At 42.8% G+C, this 14387-nt stretch overlaps 1 long non-coding RNA gene across 2 annotated transcripts; it reads left to right on the top strand.

Annotated features, from left to right (window-relative positions):
• Positions 1–2308: 2308 nt before the first annotated feature.
• LOC146036685 (uncharacterized) lies at positions 2309–6819 on the top strand. Of its 2 annotated transcripts, XR_014460926.1 has the most exons (4): positions 2309–2441; positions 3339–3509; positions 5656–5775; positions 6631–6819. It is a non-coding gene; the product is annotated as an uncharacterized LOC146036685 (long non-coding RNA). The 2 variants fall into 2 exon arrangements; XR_014460927.1 differs by lacking the exon at positions 3339–3509.
• Positions 6820–14387: the final 7568 nt, after the last annotated feature.

Here is a 14387-nt window from a genome sequence, read left to right as displayed (position 1 = left end):
AGCACAATTACATCTCATGGAATAAGCTTCTGCCACTCTCTGCAGGCTTTTCGCTACTTACACAAAACTGGAAGAAAACCTTTAGAAACGTATAAATTTGAAGCATCCAACAGCTTTACTGCTCCCATCTGTGCACATTCATTGTGGTGTTATAGTCAATATGGAGGATGGAAAATTCTAATGCAGTCTGCAATCACAAGACCGAGAAACAACAGGAAAACTAAGGTAGCTGTATACTAATTCAATCTGCAATAGTACATACTTATTATAAATAAGTAAAAAAAGGTTAGTTTGGGAATTTCATGTTGTCGTGACACCCACAGGCGAGTGACTAGAACAAACTGGAGGAGAGTGTACATGGGGTTAATCGACAAACTCCAAGTTAACAGTACTGTGGATGTGGGAACATATTTTCCCACCAAGACAAATCTGATATGCCTCAGTGTATTCCTAGTAAATATCCAACCGAACTACAGCACTTTTATGAAAGGGCTCAATCACTGACACTATTAAAGTTATGATATAAGACACAAGGGAACATTCTAACAATAAGATATTATTCTCCTTATTGCTTTATAGTGGAAACTGGGTTATCCACTGGGGTATGATACTTTATAATGATACTCCTGTTGGAGGCAGCACAGCAGCAGTCCTGCTTCACTGTTCACTGTCAACTATTTTCTCAGTTTGTATACAGGGACACGTACAGTAGTATGGGCCGTAAAAGCCACAGGGAATGAGGAAAGACTGCAAGTTACAGCTCCTTATGGTATGGTCTTAGGAGCTGTAATATCCCAACAGTCCTGATACACACCTCCACAGTGTTTAACTAGAGCACACTGATTCTCTCTTTTGGGGTGGGATGTACTAATGGGAAAATGTGGTAAAACCCCTGTTTTACCGCATTTTCTTATCTACTATTACCCGGTCGCACCGATATTGCCGGGCAGGGTATCGACACCTTTGGGTGGCGATACCCTATAGAAGCCTATGGGCTTTTTCGCCACCAGCCGCAACCCTGCCACCTCGCCGACCTCCCCTCTCCCCCTCCCTTGGGCTTACCTTCTTACAGGTCCTCCTGGACCCCGGAAGGTAAGCCATTAGTCCCCCTAGCAACGCAGCTGGACATCCTCCCGGCTGCAGGGGGGAGAAGGAGGTGCCAGGGACAGCCTGCTTAGCTGTCCCCAGCGTGAAGGCAGCAGTAAGCGGCAGGGAGGAGAGGGAGACCCCCCACACACCACAGTACAGGTATCGCGGGGGTCTCTGTTACTGCATCACGATGCCAGCCGCATATGTTAGTACATATGCGCTGGCATTGCGGCAGGCGGGTGGCGATGTATATTAATATATTGATCTAAGGGCAAAAGCCCTTTATCCTGACTCTTTTTTCCACCATTGAAGCTTCTGGATACAGGCAGGGAGCTAGCTCTGGGCCTCATTCAGACTTGTACATTAACCCCGTAGTTAGCATATACGCCTGAGGGTGGGGACACTGCAGAATGGGTATGGCCAACATCAGGTAAAATCTGCCACTGTTCTCTGCCTATGAAGCCAGGTGCATTCTGTGAGACTGCTCTGGCTTCAATGTGACTGGCAGGGACTTCCTATTGGAAGACCAACCTGCCAGTCACTCAGGGCAGTCTCATTGGGAGGCATTGCCTGCAGCAGGGAGCACAGCAACAGCAGTGGAGGGGGGGCCGCATTGCGACAGCCCCCCTCCTCTGCAAGAACCGCCACTGGACAGCAATAAAAAAAGTAGAGGGATTCTATCACAGGATGGCCTCATACATGGTTACTACGAGTCATACGTATGCGTAGTTCAATAATCGCCGGGCCTGTGAATTCGCAGCCATGCTTTCAGGTCTGAGTAACCCCCTTTGTCTGCAGTTGGGGCCTGATTCAAGATGACTGCAACTTTGTGAGTCTGGCCCCGCCCCAATAGGCTATTAGGACAATGGATTCGTGAATTTGCATAGTCGCAGGTCAGACAAGACTGACTTATCATTGCAAACAGGGGAAAAATCATTTGATGGTCGGAGACCATCAATTGATTTTTGGCCTTCACGCTCCCATTCGATTGGATGTGTATGCTAAGATCTATTAAATTGGCTAGCACCTAATGAGGGCTTATAATTAATCAATAAAATAATGAAGTGAAGCAAGGGAGAGGCCATTACTGCTGGGGCTAGGCCTAGGGATGCCCTCATCCATACATCTGGCCGTAACATGGTTAAAAAGCTTAGTTACCATACAGGGCAGCATAGATAAGGTCAGCATGAGACCAAGGTCCCTTCTCCACAAGCTGCCAACGGTCACCAACCGCCATGGGGAGAGGACACCCAGAGTCTTATCATTCCCGTACCTATCACAGTCTGACTACCGCCTCTCATCTGCCCACTACAAGCTCCAATACTGTGGGATTACTTTAGGAGATATAACCGGTATTTTAATTTTGTTGGTGTGTTCCTGGATTGGCGACTTGGAAGTGTGAATTTGCAACCTGCGTACATTGGCCCTTATTCTGGTTAACTCGTATGGGCGTGAATTCGCATGGGTATGCGCATATGTAGCAGCATTTCTGCGCATGTGTTTACGTTGGGTGCATGTGAGCTCCGCAAAAAATTGCTTTGCTGGGTGCGCGCTCCCTGAATTTTGAGCGGGGAGTGGAGAGAGGCGTGGGCTGCCGGGCAGGGCCATTAGCATATGTGATCACCCAGAGTTCATGGGCGTTCCCATGAAAATGCTTGGCGTACACATGCTAATGCGTTCGTGATGCACATAAAGGGGGCGGACATATGACATAATCGGATGTCAGCTGCCCACCCAATTCCCCGGAAATCTACATGCATATGCATGAGTGGTCTGGACCACCCTTACATCTGTGTGCGCTTTTTAGCATCATTCGATGGTCGGCGACCATCGAAAGATGGGAAAGGTTCCCACTGACATGCGAATGGATGTTCATGTAAAACATCTATTCCCATGCTTGGTGAACGAACCCGGCATGCAAAGGGGGGCGTACCACCATTCGCTGGGGTCTGTAAGGGTTACTTATTGCTATGGCATTTATATGGCATACAGTTATATTCTTCAATATAATCTGGTGGGTAATATCTAAGCCCTTTATGGTTTAATAGAACCAAGCAAAAATACTGCGGATGCCCCATCCAATCAGTTCTCACAGATGTCACATTTTTTAATATATATGGGGCATCTGCATGTATTTAGAACCACTAAAAGGGGGTGATTATATACTATCCACATTCTTTAAGGGCATGTCCTAGAAAAATAATCAAGATATTGATCCTCTCCAAACCTGCACTTATGTACCCCTATAGAAATAGTCATGATCTGATTGGCTGATGCTCCTGGCCTTTGCTATTATGACACATTGCAGCATCATAATGTGTTGGGGGTACTGGCAGTTAGTGCCCTTTACACACTGGGAGAGAGAGGATGTCGGAACAGACAATGCTAGGAAAAGTAGCCATTAAACAGCCACTGCTGTGGTGAGTATCTCCCAAATGTCAGGCCCCATATCCTTACTGTTGTGCCATCTATGGGGAGGGAGTAACCAGTATATTACATTCATGATGATCATTGACACATCCAAAGCATCATGATACACTTAAAATGTATAAGCCATATAACAAATCAGTTGTATTAAGCAGACTACGATGAGATGCACTTATCATAAGATAGATATGAATGTTTTGCCAGCTGGAGCTGGCGTTATTATCACAGGGCTCCATGCTATTTTTTCACATTATCCTTTTTAGTAAATTCGACCAGATTACGTCACATTATAAGTATGAAAAGTACAACCTGATTCCTAAAAAAAATGTGAATTAAAGGGTGTGGAGCAGGTGAAACTAAAATCATGTGAAAAGGTTGTGAAAAAACTTTGATATATCTAGGGCGGAATTATTGACTAGTAACAATGAAAAAGCACAAAACAGAGAGAAAAACACACTTTACTGAGAAAAGTCCTGATTTTGTCAACAAGGTCAAGTCTATGTGACCTATAGTAAATAGTGACCCAATGTTGAAGAGCTTAGGGTGAGTATCCTGATTTTTAAACCCACAGAACCGGCCAATAAGCCCCTGTAGAGGGCAAAACCCCTTTTGACACCAGAAGGGATATTTGGGAATTAGGAACTTCGGTGTGATTACATTTGTATTGTACATGGATAGAACTTTGTTGAAAGGGAATCGTCTCTGAAGTCAAGCACCTAATAGGGTAGAATATCCACGTTTTTGGTTAAGACTTAATACTGATGTATAATGTCTCATTTTCATGATTTAGATAATTTTTTATTTGTCGAACATATCTTTTGTTGAAATACCACAGTGCTAACTCCTGATGAAGTCTTGATAGAGACAAAACGCATTTTAGTTTTTTTAACATCAGTTAAGTCCTCATTGAATTTTAACTTTTGAAGAAAGAGATTTTTAATAAAAACCTGTCCAGGCGCCACCCCACAATTGTCTATATATATATATATCTATATCTATATATATATCTATATATATATATATATATATATATATTTTTTTTTTACCCAATAGCGGTATGGCGCCTACAACAAAGTCCAAAGTCCGCCTGATCTATACTGATTTTTTATATATATATATGTATATATATGTATTCCAAATGAAGGCACTCCACACGATTCAATGCAGTTTAAAAAGGCTGTATTTCAGATGCTCATATCGCCAAGTACAGGTACTTTCAGAGCCTCCGCTCCGTCATCAGGGCAATGGCAACAGCGTTTTCACAAGAAACATAGACAGCAGTGTATCCCAGCAGGGGATACACTGCTGTCTATGTTTCTTGTGAAAACGCTGTTGCCATTGCCCTGATGACGGAGCGGAGGCTCTGAAAGTACCTGTACTTGGCGATATGAGCATCTGAAATACAGCCTTTTTAAACTGCATTGAATCGTGTGAAGTGCCTTCATTTGGAATACATATGAAAGGATTATAAGTGCACCCACCAAGCTGCATTTTTCACTACATGGAGTGCCGGCATATTGCAAGTATATATATATATATAGACTTCTTTCAGCCTGATGATAATACGGATGTATTGAAACGTTGCCGTCTCAATAAAGTTTTCTACGTTTATATTGACCTGGAGTGCCGTGTCTTACATGAAAGAAGTCTACATTACCCTACAGACGAAGGCACCCGGCAAGTACCAATATCTTGGAGGATGTGCCCGGCCATACAAACAAGTATATATATATATATATATATATATATAAACACACGGGATGCCGGCACTCAGCTCCTGAAAGGCTTCATGGGCCCCGTGCCCTCGGTAATGACCCGCTGTGCCAGGTCCAATGTATAAAGTAGACAGCCGCGGCACTGGGGACTTGATTCAATGAAGGAAACAAACAGCCATGCTCATTTCATAATTATTTTATGAAATTATGAAATTATTCACAATTGTGAAATGAGCATGGCTGTTTGTTTCCTTCATTGAATCAAGTCCCCAGTGCCGCGGCTGTCTACTTTATATATATATATATATATATATATATATATATATATATATATATATATATATATATATATATATAAAAACAAAGAGTTTAATTAATTCTGGTTTTGCTTGGTTTTTCTTCCTTTTCTTTTCTCATCTCACAGGGGTCATGTGAGATGCCAGTCAGGTGACAAATACTTTATTAAGAAGAAGCTGTCAGAAGAACGAAACACAATTGTTGGACCTGTAAAAGCGGACCACAATATTATAGTGCTGGAGAGCATGTAAGCCTTTTTTCCATTAGCCGCAGCCCCCCTTAGGTGTCTATGGGGTATACAATGTCAGATTTACCAGTTTTGCATTCCGGAGATTGGTCCCCTCAGTGCATTGTTGTAGTCTATGGTAACCATACTGGCTGCCGTACATGTATAGAAACAGGGGTGTCGTAAGAGAGAAGGAGGCCAGTATTCAGCCTCCTTTATTTGGACCCCTCATCTCTGTCGGGAGCAGCAGGGCACTGCTGCACCACACAGTAGAGTCTGAGCACTACAGCCCTCAGACTCTACTGCGCATGTGCAGATCTCTGAAAAAACGGCGATTCCCTGGAGCGCTGCTGCCTTCATCGCTGTAAACTATAGGGTAAGTATTAAAAAATGGGTGTGGTGTGCACCCCCTTGGGACTCAGGAGCCTACAGTATGTGCACTGCACACATTGCACCCATCATAAATATACCACTGAATGGACAGTAGACTGCGCTACTTTACTGGTGCTGAAGTCAACACATTTCAGTGACACTGTCCTGGGAAGTGTGTTCTGGGCAGTGTAATCGCATCCTTCAATGTGATTTTGGGCACTTATATCACACCCAGATTGCACATGCAATTATTGATAAATCTATGATGGAGTGCAGGTATCACATCAATAGGAAGGGTGACCCCCAACATCTTAAAGAGAAACATAACAATAGAGTGAATATAATCAAAATTAACTCATCAATTTACCCTTTAAATTACAGTTATATTAAATTTAGCAAAACATTTCAAAATGTATTAAGAGAATATTTATACTTTTTAGGGTAAATTGTCTTCCAGAATATCATTTTTGAGAGTATATCTAATCTATATGGTTTATTCCCTAGGACACTGAAGAAGCAGGGCCAAAATTATGATTCTGATACCCAGGTTTTACGAAGTTACCCCCAAGTTGTTGAGAGGTCACTGGGAGCTTCACCAATGTTCATTGATTAATGTCATGAAGTCCCCAAAAAAGGAAAGAAATACAAAAATAGTGTGAGATTGATAAACACTCTATATCAATAAATAGAAATGACTGGTAGTGATTGTATCCCTTCTCTTGTGTCTACCCATAATTGTAGACAATGTCCGTTTTATGGGAGGAGGGCGAGGCCTCACCAGAAATCTATATTAAATTGATCTTCTGATCAGGTCTCTCTCACCATAGATAAAGAAACAGAGAAGCCACAATGGTGTGATAACATCAGGAACCTTATATATAATTATAGTCTAATAAATGGAACAGTACCCTTTGTATAATAAGCAGACAGTTCTCATGTGGGGGTGGGGCATGTGTCGCCTAATTTGGCAGTATTATATGTCCCTCATAGGTAGGTTCACCATGTAAAGTGAGATAGTAACATAGAAACATAGAATTTGATGGCAGATAAGAACCACTTGGCCCATCTAGTCTGCCCCTTTTTTAAACCTGTTACCTCAAACCATATTTGCTCCTTATTTTTTTGTTAGGATATCAATATGCCTATCCCAAGCATTTTAAATTGTACTACTGTATTTGCCTCTACCACCTCTGATGGGAGGCTATCCCAATATCTACTACTCTTTCTGTGAAGTAATTCTTCCTCAAATTTCTCCTGAATCTTCCTCCCTCTAGTTTCAGTGCATGTCCTCGTATTCTGCTGCTCCTCTTCCTGTGAAGAATGTCTCCCACCTGTACCTTGTTAAAGCCCTTGATATATTTGAAAGTTTCTATCATGTCCCCCCTGTCCCTTCTCTGCTCCAAACTATACATATTAAGATCTTTTAGTCTTTCCTGGTAAGTTTTGTGATGTAGGCCAAGCACCATTTTTAGTTGCCCTTCTTTGTACAGTCTCTAATGTATTTATATCCTTCTGGAGATATGGCCTCCAGAACTGTACACAGTACTCTAGATGAGGTCGGACCAATGACCTATACAGTGGCATTATTATTTCTTTCTTTCTACTGCTGATACCTGATAATCCTCCAATGGTGCAATACAGTTTTATTTAACAAACAGTCACAAAGTGATAAAATGTTACAAATGGACTCTCTCTAATAAGGTAGGTCTACAAAAAAATTGCAGACTGTCACTGCATAAAAGATCTAATACCACAGGCGTCCCTAGATGCTATCAAAGATACCCCTTCAGATCTTGTCCACAAGTCTCTGGCCAATGCGTTCCAGACAATATGGGGGAGATTCCCTGAACTAAAAATGCGGTAAAAACCCATCTGGGTTTTTACCGCATTTTGGGATGCTCTAAGCATCCCGGCCGGGTTATCGCAAAGGGGGGGGGGCATCGCCAGAAAAATCTGGCGATGCCCCATAGAAGCCAATGGGCTTTTATTGCGACCCACCGCCGCCCCGCTCTGACCCCTGCCGCCCCGCACGACCCCCCGTCACCTGTGTCTGGGCAGTACAGTGCTGTGCTGCCTGGACCTGTGACCTCCTCCTCCCTGCACTATGATCCTCTTCCGGGTGCAGGGAGGAGGAGAGCCCAGCGCAGCAGCACCGGGTAAGGGAGGGAGGGGGGAGCCACTGGGAGCTGCCCAGTCCCGATGGGACCCGCTGTCTCTCACCGCAAAGGACAGCTCTTAACGCAAGAGCTGTCCTTTGCCATAATTATCGCATATGTTAGAGCATATGCGATAATTATGTAGGCAATGTGCAGCGGTAAGGGGTGCGGATGTTAGAGCATCCCCCCTACATGTCCTTTATCAAGGTATAGAATCTTAACTGCTAGACGGGATTTTTATACCCCTCACTCTTTCCAATACGGTCCCACCTATTTCCAGACAGAATTTCGGTCTCTAATTTCCCAATATGTGTCCCTCAGTGATCGTGGAATATTGTATCCATATGTTGCCCAAATCCTCAGACAGGAGACACTGGCCAAAACTCAATTTCCCGCATTGATGTATGGGGACCGGAAGTGCTGAACATCCTGTTTGTGTTCCACTGTCATCATGTGCTTTCCACCGGCAATCTTGACCAGAAGCGGAAGTTGTGTGTACGTCATCCAGACCAGATCCTCTTTTTATACTGAATTACTGCTACCGGGAATGAATAATGTATACAAAGGCCGGTTGCCATCTTGCCACAGCCAGAAGTGTATTGTGTTACTTTGTTTGTCCACCATATTCATGACTTTCATAGAAAATTGGGGGAATATTCACAGGTGCCATCATTTCGGAGACCATATCAGGATCCATATGTAAACAAATAAAATGCACAAGAATTAAAAACAGGCATACAGTATTATTAAAAATTCTAAAAACACTCTAAATTTGAACTTGAGGAGTTACAGCGGTATGTTAAAAATAGTAAAGAGGAAACAACTATGTCAGTTTGTTACTACCCAGTTTGTTTGATCATTGTTTCCTATTGTAAAGCGCAACGGAATTTGCTGTGCTATATAAAAAAACTGTAAATAAATAAATAAATTCTAAAAGCACTTGAGTTCAAAATCTTTGTTTAAACTAGTGGGCATAAGTTTTTAAAATGATAGATCATACTCATTTCTTGTTTGGCTAATTTGGAAGACAAATTACCTCCTCTCTCATCCATATTTACCTTTTTAAGAGCAGCAAAGTTTTTTATGTGTTTGGGGTCACAATTTTGTTTTTCCTTAAAGTGCGTGGATAGTGCATGGGTTTCTAACCCCTTTTTATATATTTCTGAGGTGTTCCCCCAATCTTTGTTTCAATGATTGTCTGGTACGACCGACATAAAATTAGATACCCATACATTCTATTTCATAGATAACATTTACCGAATGACATGTTAAGAACTCTCGGATATTGCACTTTTCCCATTAATAAGTAGCTGTATTAATTTGGTCCCAAAATTGTTTGGAACACATTTGCAACCCAAACATGGCCCACATCTAAAGAATCCCTTCGATAAAACTGTAGGACATAGACTTCTCACCAGTTTGGATTTTAAATGAGGTGCTCTTCTGAATATGCACTTCGGTATATTTGATAAGAGTGGTCCAATGACCAGATCTTTTTTTTAAATGGGCCAATGGTTTTTCAATATTTGTTAACTTATACATGTTGTGTCGATAAACCAGTGATAAAGGACCATTCAAGGTTAGTTTGGTCCGTATTCAGTTTTATGTCCTTAGGCTTAGACCAGTGGTCTCCAACCTTTTTTGGGTTGGGAGCTACTCGCGACAAAATAAACCGCCCGAAGAGCTACTAAAGTAAAAAATGTTAAAAAATCTGCATAATATAAAAAAAACACACTGCAATGCCCCAGACATAATATGGCACACACTGCAATGTCCAATATGTCACAAACATACCTCCCAACACTGTAGGTAGAGGAGAAGAGACAAAAATTAGAGGGTTCAGCTACTACCGTGGAACTCCTGCGAGGCTACATCCCCCATTTTTTCCGCTATGGGGGCATGGTCAGCTCTCTAAGAGCTGTAGCCACATGGGGTGCGGCCATGGAAAATGGGGGTGTGATACACATATGCCCTCAATAGTGCAGTGCCAGATACACATGACCCCAATAGTGCAGTCCGTGATACCCATTATAAATATGCCCCGCACCGTGATGCTCCATTATACATATGCCACACACACAATGCCCATTATACATATGCCCAACAACGTGATACTCCGTTATACAAATGCCCCACACCGTGATGCTCCATTATACATATGCCCCACACCGTGATGCTCCATTATACATATGCCACACCGTGATGCTCCATTATACATATGCCACACCGTGATGCTCCATTATACATATGCCCAACAACATGATACTCCGTTATACAAATGCCCCACACCGTGATGCTCCATTATACATATGCCACACACCGTGATGCTCCATTAATCATATGCCCCACACCGTGATGCTCCATTATACATATGCCCCACTGTGATGCTCCATTAATCATATGCCCCACACCGTGATGCTCCATTATACATATGCGACACCGTGATGCTCCATTAATCATATGCCACACCGTGATGCTCATTACACATATGCCCCACAAATGATGCCCATTACACATATGCCCCACACCTTGATGCTCATTAATTAATAATCATCAAGGTATCTGGGGCATATGCCACACACATGATGCCCATTATACAAATGCCCCACAGCGTGAAGCTGTGTGGCATCATGTGTGTTGCATATGCCCCACACACCTTGATGATTATTAATTAATGAGTATCAAGGTGTGGGGCATATGTTTAATGGGCATTATTTGTGTGGCATATGTTTAATGACTCATTAAACATATGTCATACACATGATGCCCATTATACCTCAAGCAGTAAACAGTTGCGCACACACAGTTAAAAAAAAAAAAATTACCTAACAGAGTTAAGCAGAGGCTGTGGTGGGGACGTCAGGAGGTCACACTGCCGTCAAGAGAGGAAGCGCTACGCGGCAGGAGGTCACTGCCGCCGCCAGGTCCAGAAACGCGGCATTAACTCACTTCCTGACCTCCTGCCGTCAAGAGAGGAAGCGCTGCGCGGCAGGAGGTCACTGCCGCCGCCGCCAGGTACAGAAACACGGCATTAACTCACTTCCTGACCTCCTGCCGCCAAGCAAGGACTCGCTGCGCGGCAGGAGGTCACTGAGCTACTCTAAAACACCCGGCGAGCTACCCATCGCTCGCGAGCGACGGGTTGGCGAACGCTGGCTTAGACTTTAAAAGATCCTTTCTATCTATGCTTTGAACCTTCTGGAGTGAAATTTCAATTTCATGTTTACTATAACTCTGGCTTGTCCAAACTGTGGCCCGCCAGCTGTTGTGAAACTACGTATCCCAGCACGTCTTGCCATAGTTTTAGCATTCCCTAATAGCAAAACTGTGACAAGGCATGATGGGACTTGTAGTTTCACAACAGCTGTAGGGCCATAGCTTGGACATGCCTGCTATTAAAAATCTGGAGACTGTCTACACTCTGGACTTGATCCTGCAATTGGTTCTGCCCAAGTTAAAGAACTATTGTTGCTTCATGTCTGGATGCTGTTGTGTCACCACGGTTTCCCCACCCATCCTTCCTATAATTATGTTAGACGACTTGATAATCCGACCACTGTCCTCTATCTACGCTGAAGATTTTCCTGCAGACCCTGGAGTGCTTTGGGATGGGACTGGCAGGGCTGCCATCAGGAATTTTGGAGCCCGGGACTCATTACCAGTGCGGACTCTGGCCCCCCCTCCCCCACTCCTCACTTGACTTACCGTAACTCGGCTCCTGCTACCCCACCCCAGTGGGCAAAATGCAAAATGGGGGTTGCAGTGAGCAAAATGAGCTGCCCGGGCCCTTCCAGAGGCTGGGGCCCAGGACAGCTATACCCACAGCACCCCCCTATTGGCGGCCCTGGGGACTGGTGCTACTGTATGTCATGTCAGGATGTTGAAATGTGGCCGGACTACTGTTTTATAAAAAAAGTATTTATTTTTTATTGCTGAGGAAGCCCTTTCCAACTGTGCCTCATTTTTCTTGTTGTGTTACTTGATTATTGCTGTATATTGGAATAGCCTGTTTATCCTTGTATCGTGATCCTGAATATTCTATATGAAGAAGACCTGCTGTGTTGATTTCTGGTAGGAGAGCCAGACTTAGCTTAGTTAATGGTCATTAGTTTATTGCCCTGTTTATTATATGTTGTATCATCCTTTTTTTTGGGGGGGGGGGGGGGGGGAGATTTATCTTGGTTACTGATGGGATACCGGTAGCTGTAATTTTGTGTTTACATACATTTTATTGCCATTTCTATTATGATTTGTATTGCTGGGTGTTTTTGTGCCTAAGCATACCTCCCAACTGTCCCGTTTTTCACAGGCCCATCCCAGTTTTTTGTGATGGTCCCACCCAGGGCCGGCAGTGTCCCGCGGTGGGGGGGCAGTTAGGAGGGAGCCCCCCAGCCTGACGGGAATAGACGCTGTGCGCGTCTATTCAGTGACGCAGAGGGCGAAAATGGGTGTGGCCCTTGTTTACATATGTCACTGCCTCATTTGCATAGGGCACACCCATTTTCAGGTATTCAAGCATCCCTCTCCTGCAACTATAGAAGTTGGGAGGTATGCCTAAGTGGGACATACTATTTTGTATTTATGCTCCTTTTACTTTCCAATTTATTTTAAGAGCCCAAATGGCGCCTTCGGTGATGATGCTACACTAATCCTAAACTAGGGTGACTATGGACCAGATGCACTAAGCTTCAAAAAGTGATAAAATGGAGAGTGATTAACAACCAGCCAATCAGCTCCTACCTGCCATGTTACAGGCTGGGTTTAAAAAAGTACAGGCAAGAGCTGATTGGCTGGTTGTTTATCACTCTCCACGTTGAAACTTTTTCTGGCCCTATGTCTGTAATGCTCACACGTAATATCCTTATTTCACTTCTGCCTCAATGTACAGTATATTATTCTTTCGCATCTGCTTCATGTTCACATAACATTTTGTTTTGTTTGTATTAGACCTGGGATAGCCAACCCTGGTCCTCCAGAGCTACCAACAGTGCATGTTTTGCAGGTCTCCTCACAGAATCACAAGTGAGCTAATCAGCTCCATCTGTGTATCTTTTAAAATGTGTCAGTGATTAATGAGTGCATCTGTGCAGCAGCTAGGTTGTCTGTAAAATGTGCACTGTTGGTAGCTCTCGAGGGCTAGGGTTGGCTACCACTGTATTAGAGTATGTTTTTCTTTTCAAAAACGAATGAAAATTTGTCCCATAAAGCGTAACAAAACAGATTGCAGACTATGGAACATTGGGGCATTGGTGAAAACGTGTATAGTGTCCTTTCCTAAACAGTATCAGTGCCCATAGCAACAGTGCCACCATCTGGCCAGGTCATAAATAACACATTACATTTCCTTCCCTAAATACTTGTATTCCACTTTAAGAATGACAATACAAAAATAAAAATGTAACAGTGAATTATTATAGGGGTACATTTTTTTTACCAATACAATACCTACAAATATAGAATTTCCGATTTCTCACTTAGAAATCTATTAAGTTTTCTATTCAACTTTTTCTCAACAATCTCTTTTCTTGGAATGAAATACTGTAAGAAAAGGCTTTCAAATTGCTAATGCAAATGTGCTTACAAACTCCTTGTTCCCCCAACGCATACACTACATTCTTTTGCCAAACTCATTATCTTTCTTAAGTTTACTTGTGATTGAGGTGTTTCACCTAAGTAATAGCTTATGAAAAATGTATAAGGGGAACTAGGTTATGAGAGCTTTGAAACCCATCAATCCTCTGATTTGATCCTATCTCTCTAAGGAACGGTAGTAAATGTTTTGCGAAGTTTAGAATTTAGATTTAGCATTTTTTAATTCATCGTGATTTTGCTGGATGAATAATTACAGAACTTCCCACAATCTGCATAAACATTTCTCAGAAAATGAGCACATTCTGCCAGAAAAAGATGAACGCTTTACAAATGGAAAATCAAAGCATCCTTGCCACGAAAATAAGTAAGAACATAGATTTATGGAAGCAATATCATAGTTTAGAATATGGGACAGATGACTATTATAGAATGCTTCTGATTTGTAAGTCTTTGTTGTAAAGTCGATTTGCTAAAGTGTAACTAGACCATTGCTATTCAATTGAATTAAGTTCC

Source organism: Crinia signifera, chromosome 9 (genome assembly GCF_055691185.1).
Source record: "Crinia signifera chromosome 9, ASM5569118v1, whole genome shotgun sequence".
NCBI classification, from domain to species: domain Eukaryota; kingdom Metazoa; phylum Chordata; class Amphibia; order Anura; family Myobatrachidae; genus Crinia; species Crinia signifera.
Note: the sequence above shows the minus strand (reverse complement) of the source record. Positions and strands in the feature narration are given on the sequence as shown.